This window comes from Macaca nemestrina, chromosome 6 (genome assembly GCF_043159975.1).
Source record: "Macaca nemestrina isolate mMacNem1 chromosome 6, mMacNem.hap1, whole genome shotgun sequence".
NCBI lineage: Eukaryota > Metazoa > Chordata > Mammalia > Primates > Cercopithecidae > Macaca > Macaca nemestrina.
In genome coordinates this window covers 151,847,152-151,866,133 of record NC_092130.1, presented here as the reverse complement: position 1 = coordinate 151,866,133, position 18,982 = coordinate 151,847,152, and the positions used below count along the sequence as shown (strand labels likewise).

General features: G+C 36.7%; 1 long non-coding RNA gene across 1 annotated transcript; it reads left to right on the top strand.

Moving 5' to 3' along the window:
• LOC139363622 (uncharacterized) lies at positions 1–18,708 on the top strand. The gene is made up of 3 exons (XR_011624319.1): positions 1–73; positions 6,685–6,824; positions 18,198–18,708. It is a non-coding gene; the product is annotated as an uncharacterized lncRNA (long non-coding RNA).
• The last annotated feature ends 274 nt before the right edge of the window (positions 18,709–18,982 follow it).

Below are 18,982 nucleotides of genomic sequence, written 5' to 3'. Positions count from 1 at the left end.
TACAAAGGACATCGTAAGCAGCTCATTCAGAGCCTGAGACACCATAGGATTCACTTGGGTGCTTCCAAATATGGTAACAAAAATCAACCAGCTAAAGGGCTAGTCAAAGGTTGAGAGTTATGGTTTATTGAGAAAGGAAATAAATTTTAACTATAGCCTTGGAAGTAGTTCCTACCCAGGGATTCTAGTTTGTGGACCTAACCTTCATTTTCACATCATTTTTTAAGGTTATGGATGGAGATCACATTGGGGCCTCCAAAACAGAGGGTCAATCAATGTAGCATGAGCACATTTGAATGGTACAATGGGTGGACAATCAGCACTGTCTCAGCCCCCTCTGAGTGCAGCTGAAGCCACATATCTCATGAATTCTGGAGCTTTCTACCTCCAATACATGTGTCTCTCTGCTCCTGCTGATCAGATTCAGCACTTCCTACAGCACCAAGAGAGCTAGTCAGGTCCCCTAGTTTTAGTCCTAGAATGTTTGGAATTTAATGTTGCCAAAGTCAATATTCAACTAGTAAGAGACAACAAACAGGCTGGATGTTTCAATCTTCTCATCTTTCCTTAGAACATTGCTGAGGTATACAGTTTCTCTGACATTCCTGGGAAGACAGCTTCAGTTACCCACCTCATTAAACCACTCACAAAATTACCCTTTATTGGCTATTCTCTCTTCTCTCTGTTACTTTATTCTACTCTCTCACTTATACTTCCTGGATCACTTACCAAAAATACACCTGTGCACAGTGTTTGTTTCAGGATTGCTTCTGGGTAAAATTAAACTAAGATGTCTCTAGTTGTGTTGAAAATAAAACAACAAACTTACATTAAATATTAATTTGGGTTGTAGAACTACATACCTATATATTGGTGTATCAACATCAACAACATATGTGTTTCAGTACATAGTTTTTGTGCTTTCTTCTTTGCAATTCCAATGTCTCATGTCAGAACCCCCCATATTGTGCAAAGTGAAATATTCAAAATCCCATGTAGCCACATCTAGGATTTGTCTCTAACAGGTATAGTTATATCATTGTAACATTTCATCTTTTAATATAAAAGTAGTAATTCCTCTTGCTTTGGGGACGTAATGTTAAAATTGCTGCTTTTAACTTTTAGTGCATTTTTGAAAAAGGAATAGATAATTACGTATTAAGACCAGGAACTAATCTCTCATAAACTGAACAAATTTAAAGAAAAGTTCACGGCTGTCAATAACCATCCCTTTAAGGACACTGTAAAATCAGTTTATTAATGATGGTTCTCAGTGTAAATATTGGTGTGTTCGAATATTACGTTATTTTGTAATCAGAGACATGATAATAGCTTAACTGGGAGTTTATAGAAATCTAATTTTGATAGAAAATTATATTAAAATTATGAATGAAAACTCTGTTTTGAGTCTATATATGTACACTGTGACTATAACTACATAAGACAGATAAGAGTAATTTTTTTATTTCAGAAAATCTACGGTAACCTGGAATTTATATATAGTTAAATGTAAACAAAATATGTGAATACATATTTTGCATTAAATGAGAGACAATTTTAATTATCTTTTAACTATCTAGGAAAAGCAAAGTTCTGGAAGTAAATACTTCAACAAATTAATATTTACTATTTTCATTACTGGAACTTTGAAGATTATTTCACTGTAGATATCTATATTTTCTGAATTTTCTTAATAAACTTCAGAGTAGGTAACATGTTTTTTAACAGTTTTAGGGTAGACATGATTAAATAACTATTTAATTTATAAATATGTATTTGACTATGTAGCAACCGTTTTTCCCCTCCTCTGCAACTAAAATGAATTCTATATTAATCTCTAAAAGTGGCTCTCTTTTTCCATATTGTATCTCGTATAATACTGGTGTCCACTAATACTTTCTGCAATGATGGAAATGTTCTCATTTCTGTTCTGTTCAGTAGAGTGGTTGCCAGCCAGTTATGATGAGTCCTTGAAGGGTGGCTGGTGTGACTGAGCACTAAATTTTAAATATTTTAATAAATTGAACTTTAAATTTAAATAACCACAGGTAACTATCAGCTACCATATTGGACAGTACATTTTTCTGTGACTAAAAAACACGTGCAAATAACAACTTTGAATTACAATGAGAATTGCGATTAGAAAAGTAGAGGTTGATCCGCTATTAAACATGAAAACATCCTGAGCCCAGAAAATACAAAGTCCGTTTAACTGACACAATTCAGGTTTCATTATTTTTCTGGTGTATTTCATCAGCAGATTTGAATACTAAGGAATTACTTAATGGCATTAAATATGCACTATATGTCTGCGGATTTTACTTTTATGTTTTGTGGTTTGGAAGTGCAAGTGGGGTTTGAATTCACAGTAAAACTTAATGTACCTTTGTGAATGAATGCAACTGTGTTTCTAATTGAACACATTAAGATATTGAACTATTTTATTGAACTAATAAAAAGTCTAATATTAAGTTAAGCAATATGTTATTGTATGCTTAGAGGAATTGAATGAATAGTTTAATTTAATATTGAATACTTTAAAACAAGAATACATGTATTACAATTTAAAATGATTACTATTGCTGGTTCAAATGAGCTAGTAAGTTTTATACCTATGAGAGCATATTGAATTCTCTAGAAAATGTTCAGCACAAGAGTTTTTCTTTCTATATCTGCATCATGTATAGATATAATTTTTAGTATACATAATATGTAATTTTTGCATATATAATATGTAATTGATTAGTTATTTCACTAAGATATCACTATAAAATGACATTTCCTATTATATATGCAAATTACATGGGTGCACCTTATCATATTCATCACAGAAATGAAGGAATTCAATTAGTGGGCAAATATTATATTTACTCTCCATGACATAGTATTAGGAGAGCAGCATACTGAGAATTTTATATTTCTTATTTTTGTAATATTAAGGAAATCACTGTAGCATTCCTGAAAAGTGCTTGAAAATGTTAATTAATTAGATAATTTTGTGTTAATCTAAGATTTCAAAGGAGATAAATAATGAATTAAATTATAATATAAATAATAATCCTATGTGGTTATGTATCTGTATATGCATAAGGCAGATTTAATCTTGAGAAAAGTATGGAGCTTGTATATCTTGGGAATATTATAGTAATGCAGTCATTTACTTTATATGCACCAATTTGGTTCCTTTGCTTTAGTGTAATGCTATGCTTCAGGATAAATTAAATTTCTTTAGAAAAGCTAATAAATGAAAAACTTTGGTAACTACAGGTGCTCCTTAGACCTTCAGCAGCATCTACCTCCAAGATACATTTGTCATAAGTGATCTGAATACATTTTTTGATGTTTTACTGCTAACATATTTCAGTCTTCATACTGCTCTCTTTCCCTTCCACCCCATGTCTGAGAAAGCTAAGAAAGCCTGGATGTTCCTTTCTTTGGCACCAGTGGGGGTTCAAACAGTGTAAGTGCCTGCCCATATGGGAATCCCCATTCTGGCCCTATCTTCTGTCCATGAGAGAAAACTCCAAACCACTCCTCTTTCCCTGCTTTCTCAAGCCATTTCTGGAACTGCTTGTGAGCCACCATGCTCTCTCCAGAAAGCCTCAGTTTGTGAGTAATACACCTTTTCATACTCTTAATGTGTGTGTGTGGCATCATCCACTTCCACATCTAAACCAAATTTTTGAGTTGTGGTATACCCTATACATTAATAGTGATGGCAACAATTGGCACAATGATCTGGGTAGCTAGTGATGACTACCGCCGCTGATGAGCCTTCTTCCCTTGTTTGGCTTGCCAACTGGCTTGGCTGCCTGCTAGCGAGCCTGCAGTTGGAGCTGTTTCTTGCCGGCAAGCTTGAACTTTGAACTGTGCTACTTTGTGCTGTATTTGCTGAATTCTACCCAACCTCTGTTATAGATTTAAAACTCCGAAGTCATAAATTTTGATAACTTCTATTTAGGAACAGAAGGATAGAACTGAATCTCTCCTTACAGTGCCCCTGGGTCATATGTATTAGCCTGGACCTATTTATGTATCTTCAATGAAATTTTTCATCTCAGTTCCAGCATAAGCCTTGTTTGACATTAGACTCAGGCGAATGACCCTTACCCTATGACCACTGCTTCGGTGTCTCAACCAGGTGCTGGCTCCATTTTATAGAGAGGTCAGGTGAAAGACTTACACGGTGTGTGATATATGGTCCCATCAGACAGCTGGTTGTATAGAGGGGAGGAAGAAGAATCAGTATTTAGATTTCTGAATTCCATTTTCTTAAAAGCAGAAGGATCACTAGAATTCTACAAAATAAATTTTGTTGTTTCTCCTGCTACCTATGTCTCTATCAGAAAAAGATCTTGAGTTTCAGGATGATAAGGAAAGCATACATGAACTAAGAGTTTAATTCAGCCATTTTTATTAGGGAGGTGTTTAACCCTGGTGATATTGATTCCAGCCTATTGGAAGGGAGAAATATAAATATGAGCTGGGTAACAGTAATTATAAAAAGCAAAGAAAATAATAAGAAAATTCTATCTAAATAGAAATCTAAGATTTGCTACAATAATGTATGTAGCTAACTGATAAAAAGGCAGAGATTGGCTTTTGTGCTTCTGAGACATAGGTTCTAATTTAACTAGCAGCTGCCGAAATGCACAACTGAAAAGCCATCATGGCCTTAATTAACATTGGGGCTCAATTTACGTTTGTGTCTTGGGATTTCACTAATTTTAAATAAGACGTCCCTCTAATCTTAGGGAGTTATGGAACATAAAATAGAGAACAAATAGATATTCCTCACCTTAACTCTTATATTGCCTTGCCTAAATCCTTCATAGTTATGGTATCCATTGTCCTAAAATGTTCTTGAGTATGGCTAAAGACACTTTGATCAAATGAGTAATAAATTTAAATTAAATCAATTCTTTGGCACTTGCAAATTGGCTTGAAAAAGTGAAACTCCGTTGTTCTTCCACTACAGTTAAAGTAGTTAACATGGTACAATGTAAAGTCAATCAAGGATTGAAATCAAGCATAAAAGGCCTATTCAGAGAAAGGGTGATTATTTTCATTACTTCCACATGTATAGCCTAAGCTAAGCTCTTCTTAAACTTAGAAATTGAGTGAATAGCCTTTACAGTTGATTACCACAAGCTTAACGCCACTTAATGCTGTGAACCAAATCCTCTCAGATGAAGAAGCAAAGTATGCTTTTACCTGTGTGCCCATGGGATACTTCAACAGCTTTGATGTTGTACACAGTCTTCACTGCCAGGATCTTAAATATGCCCAACTGTCTCCGGGAGCACAGGTGTAATCTTACTGACAGCATCCTCCTCCAGAGGAGATTCATTTGACATGCTCATTCAGTACACAAAGATACTCAAAAAGGAGTTAAAAAAATAAAATAAAATGAGGAATTGCCCCGCACATGTACAAAACCCACTATCCTGTTTAAAGTTCTGAGAATTATTTGGTAAACTGACGGACACTCCACTCCTTTCCTGACACTATCAAAAAACCACTATTGACCTTTTTATCACCCATAATGTTGAAACAAATCAAATATCTTTTAGGCATTTTTTGTGCTCCGGAGGCGAAATATTTATCATTTACAAATTTTGCTTAAGATTATTTATGTTGTCATTCATCGTTACTTGCAAATCAGCCTACCTTGCATACAACCCTCTCCAACAAAGATTGCTAAACATCTGTAAAAATCACAATAAAACAGCCACTCCCATTTGTGTCCCCAAAGACTCCTTCACTATAGCAGCTTTATAAACCTTCCCTCATGGTTCCCAGAGGCTTCGTTCCATAAGTTTATCACAATATTTTGTGTATGACTTTCTTACGCAGTAAATTGTTCTATCTGGTCTCACAATATAGGTCATTAGAGAAGCAATTCCTGGTCACATACTATACTCTCTTGAAAACAGAGGCTCTTACAAACCCAGGATCCTTGACCCTTCATACCCAGCTACCTACTCTGCCTTAGGTGATGGAAGCAGCAACCCAAAAGCTTAGCACATCTGTTGAACTCCCTTGCTATTGAAGCTCTCTTTGCTCAAAGATGGAGCAAAATGTGATCCTTCTTTCACATCTCACCTGCAATAGGACGTAGCCTCCACTTTCTTTGACAGATATTATGTTGCTGGAGAAGGACACTCTTCAGTTCCCTTGGCTACCTAGGGAGCCCCTTGGGATCAACTGAGTTAATTACAAACGGAGTTACTGTAATTTTCAGATGGCATCTGGAGGAAGCCAAATATTTGAGCTATGTTGAGATGGCTGTTCTGAGGGCCTGCAAACAGTAGCAGCCCTGCAAAACTGTCTTTTGTGGGGGCGACTTTCATCTGTGGAGAAAATATGCATGATGTAACCAGGCTTTCTCTGAAGGCCCTCCCTTGTCCAGATCTAGGAAAGATTAACTGAAGGTCTGATAGCTTTAAAGACCTAAAAGAAACATTTACCATATTTTCTCCCTGAGGGTTACTACCTGTGAGAGATTTCATCTGCTTTACAGGACCATATTTGCTAGACAGGCATCCTCTTTTTTTCCATCCCATAACCTGTTTTGCTGCCATAACCTGTATTGTCTTGCTCCAAGGCCCCCATTTTTTTCTGTAACTCCTATGCACATTAATAAATTTGTAAACCTTTTCCTTTTAATCTGCCATTTGTCAGGTGACTTTTGAAAAAACTTTCAGAAAGCAAACGGAAGCCTTGTCACCTACACATTTTCATCATCATATGTGACGGAGCTCATGGAGAATTGCTGCTTTCCATCCTTTAACTAGGACATCCTAATAAAGATGGGATCCAAGGTCAGTACAATTAAGGCGATTTTTGAGAGATGATCAAAAACTAACAGTGGCATATTGATACAAGTATATAATATATCGATAAGTATATTTGTCATTGCTAAGCAAAACCAAAATTATAACAAAACAGAAACACAACAAAAATCTCTATCACATGCAGCAACATGAATGACTTGAAAATATGCTGACCAATAGAAAATGTACAAAACAATGTATACATGAAAGCTCGTTTTTGTTTCTTAATGTGTGATAACAGCACTATTTTTTGTAGAAAATATTCTCATATGTAGGAAATATTACTTTGAATGTAGTTTCACAATATATGCAATGTGCAGAAAGTATAAAATGGTTCAGCCAGGACATTAAATAAATGAATAAATAAATGATAGATATAGATGTATAGAGACAAATATAACACAATAATTAACAATTTTGTAACCTATCTACTTTTTTAACTTTTCTGACTTTATTAATATTTAAAGTACAATTGGAAGGAGTGTATGAGGAAAAATAACCAATTTCAATTAATTTGTGAAAGTGAGAACTCAGATAATATAAAAACCAACAGATAAGAATTTTATATTAAACTATAAGTTGAATATTTATAATAAAAAGGCTTTTTTTAAATACTTTTGGGTCTTTTGCTTACTCTTAAATTGTGTAAGTCCATTCAGATGAATATTTTATTTTTATTTATTTATTTATTTATTTATTTATTTATTTATTTATTTATTTATCTGAGATAGAATCTCACTCTGTCGCCCAGGCAGGAGAGCAATGGTGCGATCTCAGTGCACTGCAACCTCTGCCTCCTGGGTTCAAGCAATTCTGCCTCAGACTCCTGAGTAGCTGGGATTACAGGCGTGTGCCACCATCCCAGTCTAATTTTTATATTTTTAGTAGAAACGGGGTTTCACCACATTGGTCAGGCTGGTCTCAAACTCCTGACATCATATGATCCTCCTGCCTCAGCCTCCCAAAGTGCTGGGATTACAAGTGTGAGCCACCATGCCCTGCCTGCTCATACAGAGATTTTTATACATAATAGTTATATTGGTTTTTTTTAATTTCATGTCGTCTGTACCATATATTTAACTTCCTCCATTTTCTTCTATATATAAAGTTATCATCTTCTGAGATTTCTTTACTCTGTTCAAAGAAATTCACTTCATTCCTGCTTTGACCACAAGATGTCTCCTGCAGCATTGACTTCAGTAAATGGTAATTTAAACTGCTAGTAACACCACATTTTATAACATTTTATTTTAAAAATTCTATATATCTTAGTGATGATTCTCTATAGAGCCTAGAGAGAATTCCTTCTGAAATAAATTGATTGGACAAAACTTACCACTTTCTCACTTAACATAAAAAAATTACATGACCTCACTCATATGGGGAATGTAAAAACTGCATCTGGCGGAAGTAGAGCATAGAATAGTGGTTACTAGAGGATGGAGATGCAGAGACGATGGACTGACAATGAGACATTGGTCAATGGATTCAAAGCCACAGTTAGGAGATATGAGTTCTGCTGGTTTATTGCATTAATGAGATGACTAGTTACCAATAGTGTAGTATATATTTTTAAATAGTTAAAAGAGAGGTTTTTGAATGTTCTCATCACAAATAAATGATAAATGTGTTTAAGATGATAGATATGCTAATTACCCTATTTTGATCATTGCACAATTTATATACATATGGCAACATCACATTGTACCCCATAAATAAGCACAATTATTAAGTGTCAAATATATATATATATATATATATATATTTTTTTTTTTTTTTTTTTTTTTTTTTGAGACGGGGTCTCACTCTGTCGCCCAGGCTGGAGTGCAGTGGTGCGATCTCAGCTCACTGCAACCTCCACCTCCCTGGTTCCAACAACTGCCCTGCCTCAGCCTCCTGCCTCCCAAGTAGCTGGGATTACAGGCACATGCCACCATGCCTAGCTAAATTTTTGTATTTTTAGTAGTGACAGGATTTTACCATGTTGGCCAGATGGCTCTCGAACTCCTGACCTCAGGTAATCCACCTGCTTTGGCCTCCCAAAGTGCTGGTATTATAGGCATGAGCCACCGTGCCCGGCCAATTATATTAAAAAAAAAATTTTTTTTCAATGCTTATAAAATCTTAAAAACGCCATGCACTTCGGGATTAATATAATCACGGTTGTATAGAATGTACCTCCCCGAAACTTACACTGTTTAGAGAAATTTTAAAACACTTAAATAACTAGAAAGACAAAAATTGAAAAAAGAAAAAAAAGATACTACTGCTATACAAACAAGCAAACAAAACACACTTTCAATTTCCTCATGGCTTAGTATCCATGAATTCAAAATGAGAAGTTTTACTAGGTGTCAATTTCATGGCAAGCTCTGCGATGCCTATTAGAACCAGCAAAGTGTACTCAGGCAAGGCAGATATTTCTAAGTGACGTTATCTTTTTTCCAAGATGGGGTCTTGCTCTTTTGTCTAGGCTGCAGTGCAGTAACGCGATCTCTGGTCACTGCAACCTCCGCCTCCCAGGTTCGAGCAATTCTCCTGCCCTAGTGTCGTGACTGGCTGGGACTACAGGCACTCACCACCACATCTGGCTGATTTTTTTTTTAATTTTTAGTAGAGACAGGGTTTTACCATGTTGGCCAGACTGGTCTCGAACTTCTGATATCCTGATCCACCCACCTTCGCCTCCCAAAGTGCTGGGATTACAGGCATGAGCCACCCCGCCCGGCCTTTTGACACCATTTTACAACGTCTCTCTCTTCTTTGTTTTATGGTATTGCATACACCTGAAAGATACAAAGGTTTCTCAGAGACATTCTCATCAGCTAACCGTTTAATATGTTAACAAATTCTTTAATGCAAAAAATAAAATTGGAGTCATAAGAAATCAAGATTGTATTCAAACAATATAGTAATTTTGAGATATTTTCTCTCAAAGCTCAACCTTCTCTACTTATTTTGTGCTGCTGTTGCAAGGAGTTGGCCAAGACATTTCTCTTTTGCCAACTTGACATCAGTTTAGCTCTTCCTGTAGGAATCTCCACAGGGGGAAGTTGGTGTCTGGAAGGAGGAGTAATATACCACTTGCTTCTTTGTGTTTTCTTGCTTGATCATGTGGACATCACTTCAGCAATTTCTTCATCAGTGTATTTCAGTTAGACATCTTTCCACAGTATTATAAACAGTCCCATTGAACTTCCCTAGAAGTATCCAAATTATTTGGCAGGTAGCTCTACTCCAAGCTTTGAATTCTGGCCACCAGTGGGTCTAACTGGTTTGCATAACACTATAGAAGGACCATCATCACAAGCAGTCACATAAGACCTTGAGGTAGAGTGGTTTTGGTGAAAGTGTGCATGAAAAGTGACTATTGCAGCTCATCCAGATTCAACTGACCAAGAAGAAATCGGCAGTGCTCCTATTTTGACTTCTGGCTACCCCTTGCTCTATGCAGATCTGCCTATGCCCTATACTAGTCTACTCTGTTATGGATGCTTTGAAGTAAGAGCTGATCAAAATGTCTAAAAATGATGTGATATCAGAAGTCTAGTGGAATAAGCTATAGCTCCTCCTGCAGCAGTTATTCCCAAGGCTTTAGTTAATACTCATCTTCTTTCTTAACCAAGCTTAGAATGTCAGCTGGTTAGTTTGCTTGTCCAGTAGAGTGGTATAGACATAGATTCTCAAAACTTTTGGTCATCTAGTTACCTTGTCTTGTCAGGCTATAGTCACAGCAGCTGTCAGGTGACGACTGCCACCAAGTTTGGAAGTACCCAGAGGCAGTTCATTGAATTATTCTAATTCCATACTTACTCTTTCCTCTTCTCATCATGCTACAGCATTCCTAGTACTTCATAACATTCTAGAAAATTTGCCCACTAGTAGAATAATGTCTTTCTTTGCCTGATGATCTAGCATCAGCATTTAAAGTCTAAAGTGACATGATAGCATCCACAGCATTAGTTCATGGAAGGGATTCCTTCCCTCACCCTATTGATGTAATTATCTATAAACCCTCATAGACTAAAAAGACTGAGGAGCACAAATTTTGCAATTGGTAATTGAAAGCGATGGTAACAAAAAGTAATTCTGCTATCACACAGTGATTCCTAGATGCAAGTCTTCTACCCATTGAATCTCAGCAAGATATAACGAACATTGGTTCCATATGTGTACCATATCATGTCCAACGAAATACTCCAGTAACATATTTCAACACCTACTTGGTGATTTCATGGAAATTTTAAGAGAACACTGCAATGCTCTACTGGCCACTCTCATCAGCATCAGTTTGTCAGTGCCTTCTCTCTGGATCTCAGCTCTTCTGGGTCTTTCATCTAATTTATGCAACCTAGTAATCCTAACTTCATCAATTGCTCCTCCCAACATAACAGAGTAACTGTAACTCTCTAATATCTTGGTGTCCATCTCATTTATTTTGTTCTCTGAAATCTCCATTACCAGTTCAAATAACTCTTTATGCCATCTTACCTGTGTTAGAATAACTAGTATACTTTCTATATTCTTGATTAGCACCAGAGAACCAGAGAAACTTCGAGCCACACACGGCCTTTTACTTAATGTGGTATAACATTCTGAAGGTAGAGTATGGGGAGGGGAATTGTAAAGAAGAAATTAGCATCAAACCCATTTCAGAGATGCTGTGGCTATGGGTAAAATTGAAGTTCAAGTAACCAAATGTTTTTTAAGTCATAAGAAAGTGGTACCTTGTGGAATGTTGTCATTAGAAGATAAGCCATAGCAGCAGGAATAGGGAGAAACACCAAAGAGAAACTCTTGAAAATGCCATCACTTTCTGTATAAATGAAGGGCAAAAAATAGAAACCGCTTTAGTACTTAACACTATTAAAAGATTTCTAAGCTAGATGATATGGTCCAGAATATATTAATATTATATAGAAATTCAAGCAATGTCTTTACCAGAATTTGTACAAACCATGTGCAATTGTAATTAGAAAACAGAGTGGTCCCATGAGTGGGAGTTGGCACTGTAATTTAGTGACTGAAAACCAGCAGTGCCATACCTCCTGGCATGGGCCTTTACAGGACAAGGCAAGACTCCCTCCCCCAGTGCCAGTAACATTCTCATTGAGAAACATAATCTCAGATGCTAGTTCTAAACTATTTTCTAATGATATATTTTCTAAAATCACTTCCTTGCATTTTACCTTATACACCATCTGGCTCATGTAATACTTTAGTAAAGAAAACATTTAACTAATGAATCTAAAAATGTTAACTGAATAAATCTTAAGCACAAGATTCTTGAGTTTTGTAACATACAACCTTCGAAATTACATAAGTACTTTCTATTAATCTTACTCAATTTGGAAAGGCACAGATATTCTCAAGATTTCAAAGCTGTTTATGTCAAAACAGTGATAAATGTTTGCAGATTTTTCTCAGTAGAATCAAACAGTGTTGCAAATGTTTTGCTTTTAAAATGGTGTAAGACTTTGACTTCATTTCTTCACAAATTTCCCGCTCATAATTCTTTTCTTTGTAAATATTTATATGAAGTAATCAGGATATAAACCCTGAAAGCTGAAAAAAATGTAGATTATCTGTGGAAGGAAAAAAAGTTTTGCTGGAATCACTGCTGCTGGCTGGCAATGTGAGAATGAAAATATTCAATTGTTTATATCTGGGGCAGCTGTAAATGTGAGAACTTTGCAAATAAATTTGAACTAAGTAAATAGAGTATAAAGAGAAAAATTCAGAAAAAAATAATATCTAAGATTGTAAAGTATGTTTTTATATAAAACGTAGCCTAGAATGTATTAAAAATCTCTCATCCCAAATTTTGTCTGGGATAATGTGTTTTTCTGATATACTTTATAGCATTCTCAGGAGAGCAATAATATTGCTATTAAAATGCTCTAGGGATTTTTCTGACTTTAAAGAGATTAAGAATTCATTAAAAAAATAGAAATAACATTCAATGGAAATGCCATTCTTACAATCTTTAAATAGCTATTTCTTTGATCTATCACATGTTGTTGTTGTTTGTTTGCATGTTGTTTTTTGTACATAAATGCCTCTATGAAGAGTGAAAAATAAAATGACTTTTTAAGGCATTTCTTCCCTCTTTCCTTTGGCAATTTGCAATCAGACTTTGATGTATCTTACAATGAAGTTGTCTGAAAAGTTGCTAGAACAATGCAGGTGGTTTACTGAGTTCATTAGTGAATGAAAACTATTAAAATTTCAGGAACAGAAACTGATTATTGGTTATGTTCATTACAGATTATAATTTGTAATTATTAATAAAAACTGATTATTAGATTCTTAATAATATAAAAGTTATAATCTGATTAATATCCATGAATACAATTTTGAGCACAAACAATTTTTCATTAGTTGAAATACTATTTCGTTAGTTGTATTTCATTAGTTGTTCATTAGAAGTATTTCATTAGTTGAAATACTAATACATTTCAAGAATTGAACGTAGCTGACTTCTAAGAAGCCCCATTAAAAATGCCCTTCCAGGCTGCTTTACAATGAGAAAGAGCTTCCCACTCTCGAGTTATGGGGATGGCTGAACCCATGACACCTGACCCTGGGCAGATGAAATCAGCAGCAGTTTATCAGACACATATACTCACAGACCTGGGGAGGACAACGTAGCATGCTATTCAAGGCCACACAGGGATTGTACTTGGGAACAGATTGAAGAAGCAGGAACTGTGGGAGGCAGGTTTTGTAGTAGCAAAAGTGTGGGGTAAACCCTGGTCCCCAAAGAAGGGTGTGATTGACTTTTTTGAGTAATTTCACTGAATGGCAAGGAAATGAAACCTGCTTCTAAAGAGTAAACAGGAATTGGCCGGGCGCGGTGGCTCAAGCCTGTAATCCCAGCACTTTGGGAGGCCGAGACGGGCGGATCACGAGGTCAGGAGATCGAGACCATCCTGGCTAACACCGTGAAACCCCGTCTCTACTAAAAATACAAAAAACTAGCCGGGCGAGGTGGCGGGCGCCTGTAGTCCCAGCTATTCCGGAGGCTGAGGCAGGAGAATGGCGTGAACCCGGGAGGCGGAGCTTGCAGTGAGCTGAGATCCGGCCACTGCACTCCAGCCCGGGCTACAGAGCAAGACTCCGTCTCAAAAAAAAAAAAAAAAAAAAAAAAAAAAAAAAAAAAAAAAAAAAATCCAGAAGAGTAAGCAGGAATTGTATCTACTCTGCATGAAAAGGAGGAGACTTTATCCGTGGGAGCAGTTGGGAAGGAGAACTTGTAGTATAACAATGTGAAGACTCCCTGGGTTTTCCCAGATGTCAAGGCAACATACAGTACTGAACCTGAATTTTAAGACTTCTACCACATATTTCGTCTCTTGACTTTCAGAATTATTTGAAGCTATTGCCTTAAGAAATAGAGCAAAAATGTGTCAGTCATATAAAATATTTTATTTATGTGGCTAATGTTTATCATAATCATTTGAATCTATGTTTATGAATGGGTTTGCACTGTAAGGGAGTGAGGATTGAGAAATTCCTATGGGGCGCAGTGTTCAATATTTAGATAATGGACACACTAGAAGGTCAACCTCACCATTATGCAACATACCCCTGTAACAAACTTGCACATATACCCCCTGAATCTATAAAAAATATAATAAATACTAGCTAGAGAAAACTATAAAAAAGAAAGCAAACATTATCTCACTCATTTCAAAAGTCCTTTAAAAAAGAATGGATTCAGTCACTCATTCTTACATTTATAGAAAGATAAATCTCTATGTAATCTATCATAAATTCATAAATGCATGGAAAATAGAAAGTGTACAGGGAATGTGTATTAGTCCGTCTTCACATGGCTATAAAGGACTACCTGAGAGTGGACAATTTATAGAGAAAAGAAGTTTAATGGAATCACAATTCCACAGACTGTACAGGAAGCATGGCTGAGAGGCCTCAGGAAACTTACAATCATGGTGGAAAGCAAAGGGGATGCAAGCACATCTTTATACTGCAGGAGGAAAGAGAGAGAGAGTAAAGGGGGAGGTGCTACACACTTTTAAACCATCAGATCTCATGAGAACTCACTCACTATTATGAGAACAGCAAGGGGAAAATCCACCTCGATGATTCAATCACCTCCCACTAGGTCTCTCTCCCAACATTAGGAATTACAATTCAACATGAGATTTGGGTGGGGACAAAAACCAAGCCACATCATTCCACTCCTAGACCCTAACAAATCTCATGTTCTTCTCACATTTCAAAACACTATCATGCCTTCCCAACAGTCCCCAAAGTCTTAACTCATTCCAGCATTAATTCAAAATTCCACAGTCCAAAGTCTCATGTGAGAAAAGGCAAGTCCCTTCTGCCTATTAGCCTGTAAAATAAAAATAATAATAATAAAAGTTAGTTATCTCCAAGATACAGTGGGGGCACAGGCATTGGGTAAATGGTCCTGTTCCAAATGGGAGAAATTGATCCAAACAAAGGAGTTGCAGGCCCCATGCAAGCTCAAAACCCAGCAGGGGAGTCATTACATCTTAAAGCTTCAAAACTCCTTTGACTCCATGTGTTACATCCAGGACATGGGGATGCAAGAAGTAGGCTCCTAAGACCTTGGCCAACTCCATTCCTGTGGAGGGCACAGCACCTGCAGCTGCATTCATGGGCTGGTGTTGAGTGCCTATGACTTTTCCAGGCTCACAGTGCAAGTTGTCAGTGGATTTACCATTCTGGAATCTGGAAGATGGTGGACCTCTTCTCACAACTCCACTAGACAGTGACCCAGTGAGGACTCTTTGTGAGGGCTCCAATCCCACATTTTCCCTCCACACTGCCCTAGTAGAGTTTTTCCATGAGGGATCTACACCTGCAGCAGACTTCTGCCTGGACAACCAGGTGTTTTCATACATTCTCTGAAATGTAGGCGGAGGATCCCAAACCTCAATTCTTGCCTTCTGTGTACCTGCAGGCCCAACACCATGTAGAATCCACAAAAGCTTGAGACTTGCCCCACCTGAAGCAATGGTCCAAGCTGTACCTTGGCCCTTGTTAGTGACAAATGGAGGTAGAGTGGCTGGGATGCAGGGTGCCATGGCCTGAGGCTGCACAGAGCATCAGAGCCCTGGGTCTGGCTCATAAAATTATTTTCCTCCTAGGCCTCTAAGGCTGTGATAGAAGGGGCTGCCATGAAGCTATCAGAAATGTCCTGAAGTCATTTTCCCCACTGCCTTGGCTATTAACATTCAATTATTTTTCACTTATGCAAATTTCTGCAGCCTTGAATTCTTCCCCCAGAAAATTGGTTTTTCTTTTGTACTGCATGGTTGGGCTGCAAATTTTCCACACTTTTACGCCCGGCATCACTTTTAAATATAAGTTCTAGTTTCAGCTCTTCTCTTTGTTTATGCATATGAGCATAGGCTTTTAGAGGCAGCCAGGCCATGTCTTGAACACTTTGCTTCGTAGAATTTTTTTCTTCCAGGTATTCTAAATCATCCCTCTCAAATTCAAAGTTTTACAGATCTCCAAAGCATGGGCACAAGGCTGCCAATCTTTTTGCTAAAGCATAGGGAAAATGATCTTTACTCTAGCTCCCAGTAAGTTTCTCATCTCCATCTGAGACCATCTCAGCCTGGACTTCACTGTCGATATTACTATCAGCATTTTGGTCACAACCATTCAATAAGTCATTAGGCAGTTCCAAACTTTCCCTTATCTTTCTATCTTCTCCAGGGCCCTCCAAACTGTTCCAACCTCTGCCCGTTCACCAGCTCCAAAGCTACTCCCACATTTTCAGGTATATTTATAGCAAAGCTCCCCTTCTCTGGTACCAATTTTCTGTAATAGTTTGTTTCCTCGCTGCTGTAAAGAATTACCTGAGGCTGGGCAATTTATGAAAATAAAAGGTTTAATTGACTTACAGTTCTGTAGACTGTACAGGTGTCATTCCTGGGAGGTCTCAGAGAACTTACAATCATGGTGGAAGTTGAAGGGGAAGCAAGCATGTCTTCACGTGGCAGCAGGAGACAGTGAGAGGGAAAGGGGAAGTGCCACACACTTTTAAACCATCGGAACTTGTGAGAACACATTTGGGAGAACAGTAAAGGGAAATCCTCCCTTGTGATCCAATAACCTCCCACCAGCCCCCACAAAACACTGGGAATTACAATTCAACATGAGACGGGGACATGAAGCCAAACCATATCAGTATGGCAATCATTTTTCAAAACATAATTATACATCAGTTTCTTTATTTGTATATATAAATGTTTATCTTGTTAGAGCATTGTGTTTTGTTCTAAAATTGCTACTGAAAGGGGAAAAAAAAGGCGCATCTAGTGGTATGTATTGACAACCAGGTTGTAAAAGTGTGGATTAACTCAAAAGTCCACAGTCCAAAGTCTCATCTGAGAAAAGGCAAGTCCCTTCTGCCTATGAGCCTGTAAAATACGAAAAAAAACCCCAACTTAGTTACTTCCAAGATACAATGGGGGTACAGGCATTGGGTAAATAGTCCTGTTCCAAATGGGAGAAATTGGTTCAAAGGGGTTAAATGTCAAGATATTGAGTTGCTTAGTCAAAACAGTTATATTAAACAAAGTGGTTTATTGTGGGCTCACATTATCTTTTTTTCTCTGTTTTGTATATTAATTGGTTTTCTTATTTAAAAATTATTAAAGATCCTCAGAGTACTTAAAATGGGCTACATAATTGAAATAATGCAAATGTATTAAAAATACTATCTTAGTTATTAAAAAGAGTTCAAGAAAGGGGTGAAAATGGAAATGTATGTTTTGAAACATCATATTAAGTGTTATGATCATGATAAACAGAAGAAGTGCCTAACTGGAACATTCAGTACAAGTAAGGGTTATGGATTATGAGAGGAAAGGAAACCACCCTGATTCTTCTAACACAACAAAGAGAAAGAGCTGGGGTTGTGTGAATATATTCAAGGGAGCTGTCAATGCAGAACTATATAGAGAATAATTTGTCAACATAGAAATAATGTTCCATAAAACCCAGGCCTTGCCTTCCATTTCAATCTCTTTCCCTACCAGCTTTCTTTTGATTATGCCTCTGACGTATTGTTTCTGCTTCTTGAACAAACCTAGTTCACCCATGCTTCAGAGACTTTGAAACTTATTTTCCCTTTGCCTGAGAGGATCTTTATCTTTGCATGGTTGGCTATTTCAGTTCATGTCTCAGCTCAGATGTCTCTCTTTCCAGAAAGCTTTTTCACGCTGTCCCTCCTTTTCAGACTTCGTTACCTTCAAACTGTTTCATTTCATTATTTTTTTAAGATTGGTATCACTTTTCAAAATTATCTTTTCTATCTGATTTTATTTTCATTGTATTTTTGTTTTCTACTAGATCAACAGTCACATCAGAACAAGAACCATGGTGCTGACTAATGCTATATCCCCAGGTATATAATAGTGTATGACAAAAAACCAGCAGTCCATAAATATGAATGGATAGATGAATGATACATTAATAGAATGAGACAAGAAAATTCGGTGTGTGCCATATCACCAATATATGCCAGATTTCCCTTTGATGAATGACTTTGAATTTGAAGGATATTAGGATTCGTCGAAGAATTTGAAGAGAAGCAACATGATCTATTTGTGTTTTTAGAAAACAGAGGAAAATGTGTCCCAAAGGACGAGAGAAGGAAAAGAGCAAGATGGAATAAACAGAATTGAATTCTAAACTAAGTCGTATGCAAGATTCACGGAAGAAAAAAACTATTCACCAAACACCAAGGAAGTAAAAATCAACCAGACCTAATAAAAAATGAATATTGAAGATAAAGTACAAGGTGGAGAAAATGATATTAAGTATGCTACAAATTTCTGTGCTTATTATCTTACTTACAAGGCACCGGAAGATTTAATGTTTTGCTTTGGTTAATATTTCCCTAGAAATGGTTAAGTACTTATTCAGCATAATAGCATCTCTACCACATAACAGCTCTGAGAGGATGAATACATACAAAGAGTTTAAAATACTTTTTAGGAGTTATATAATTGTGCACATTATAACAGTTTATATTTCCATCTTCACATTTCTGAAAACATTTGTGAAGGGCTGGTAATACTTTCTCCTAAACACATCTTTATCTGAACTACTTAAAATGCATATAATTGCTACTT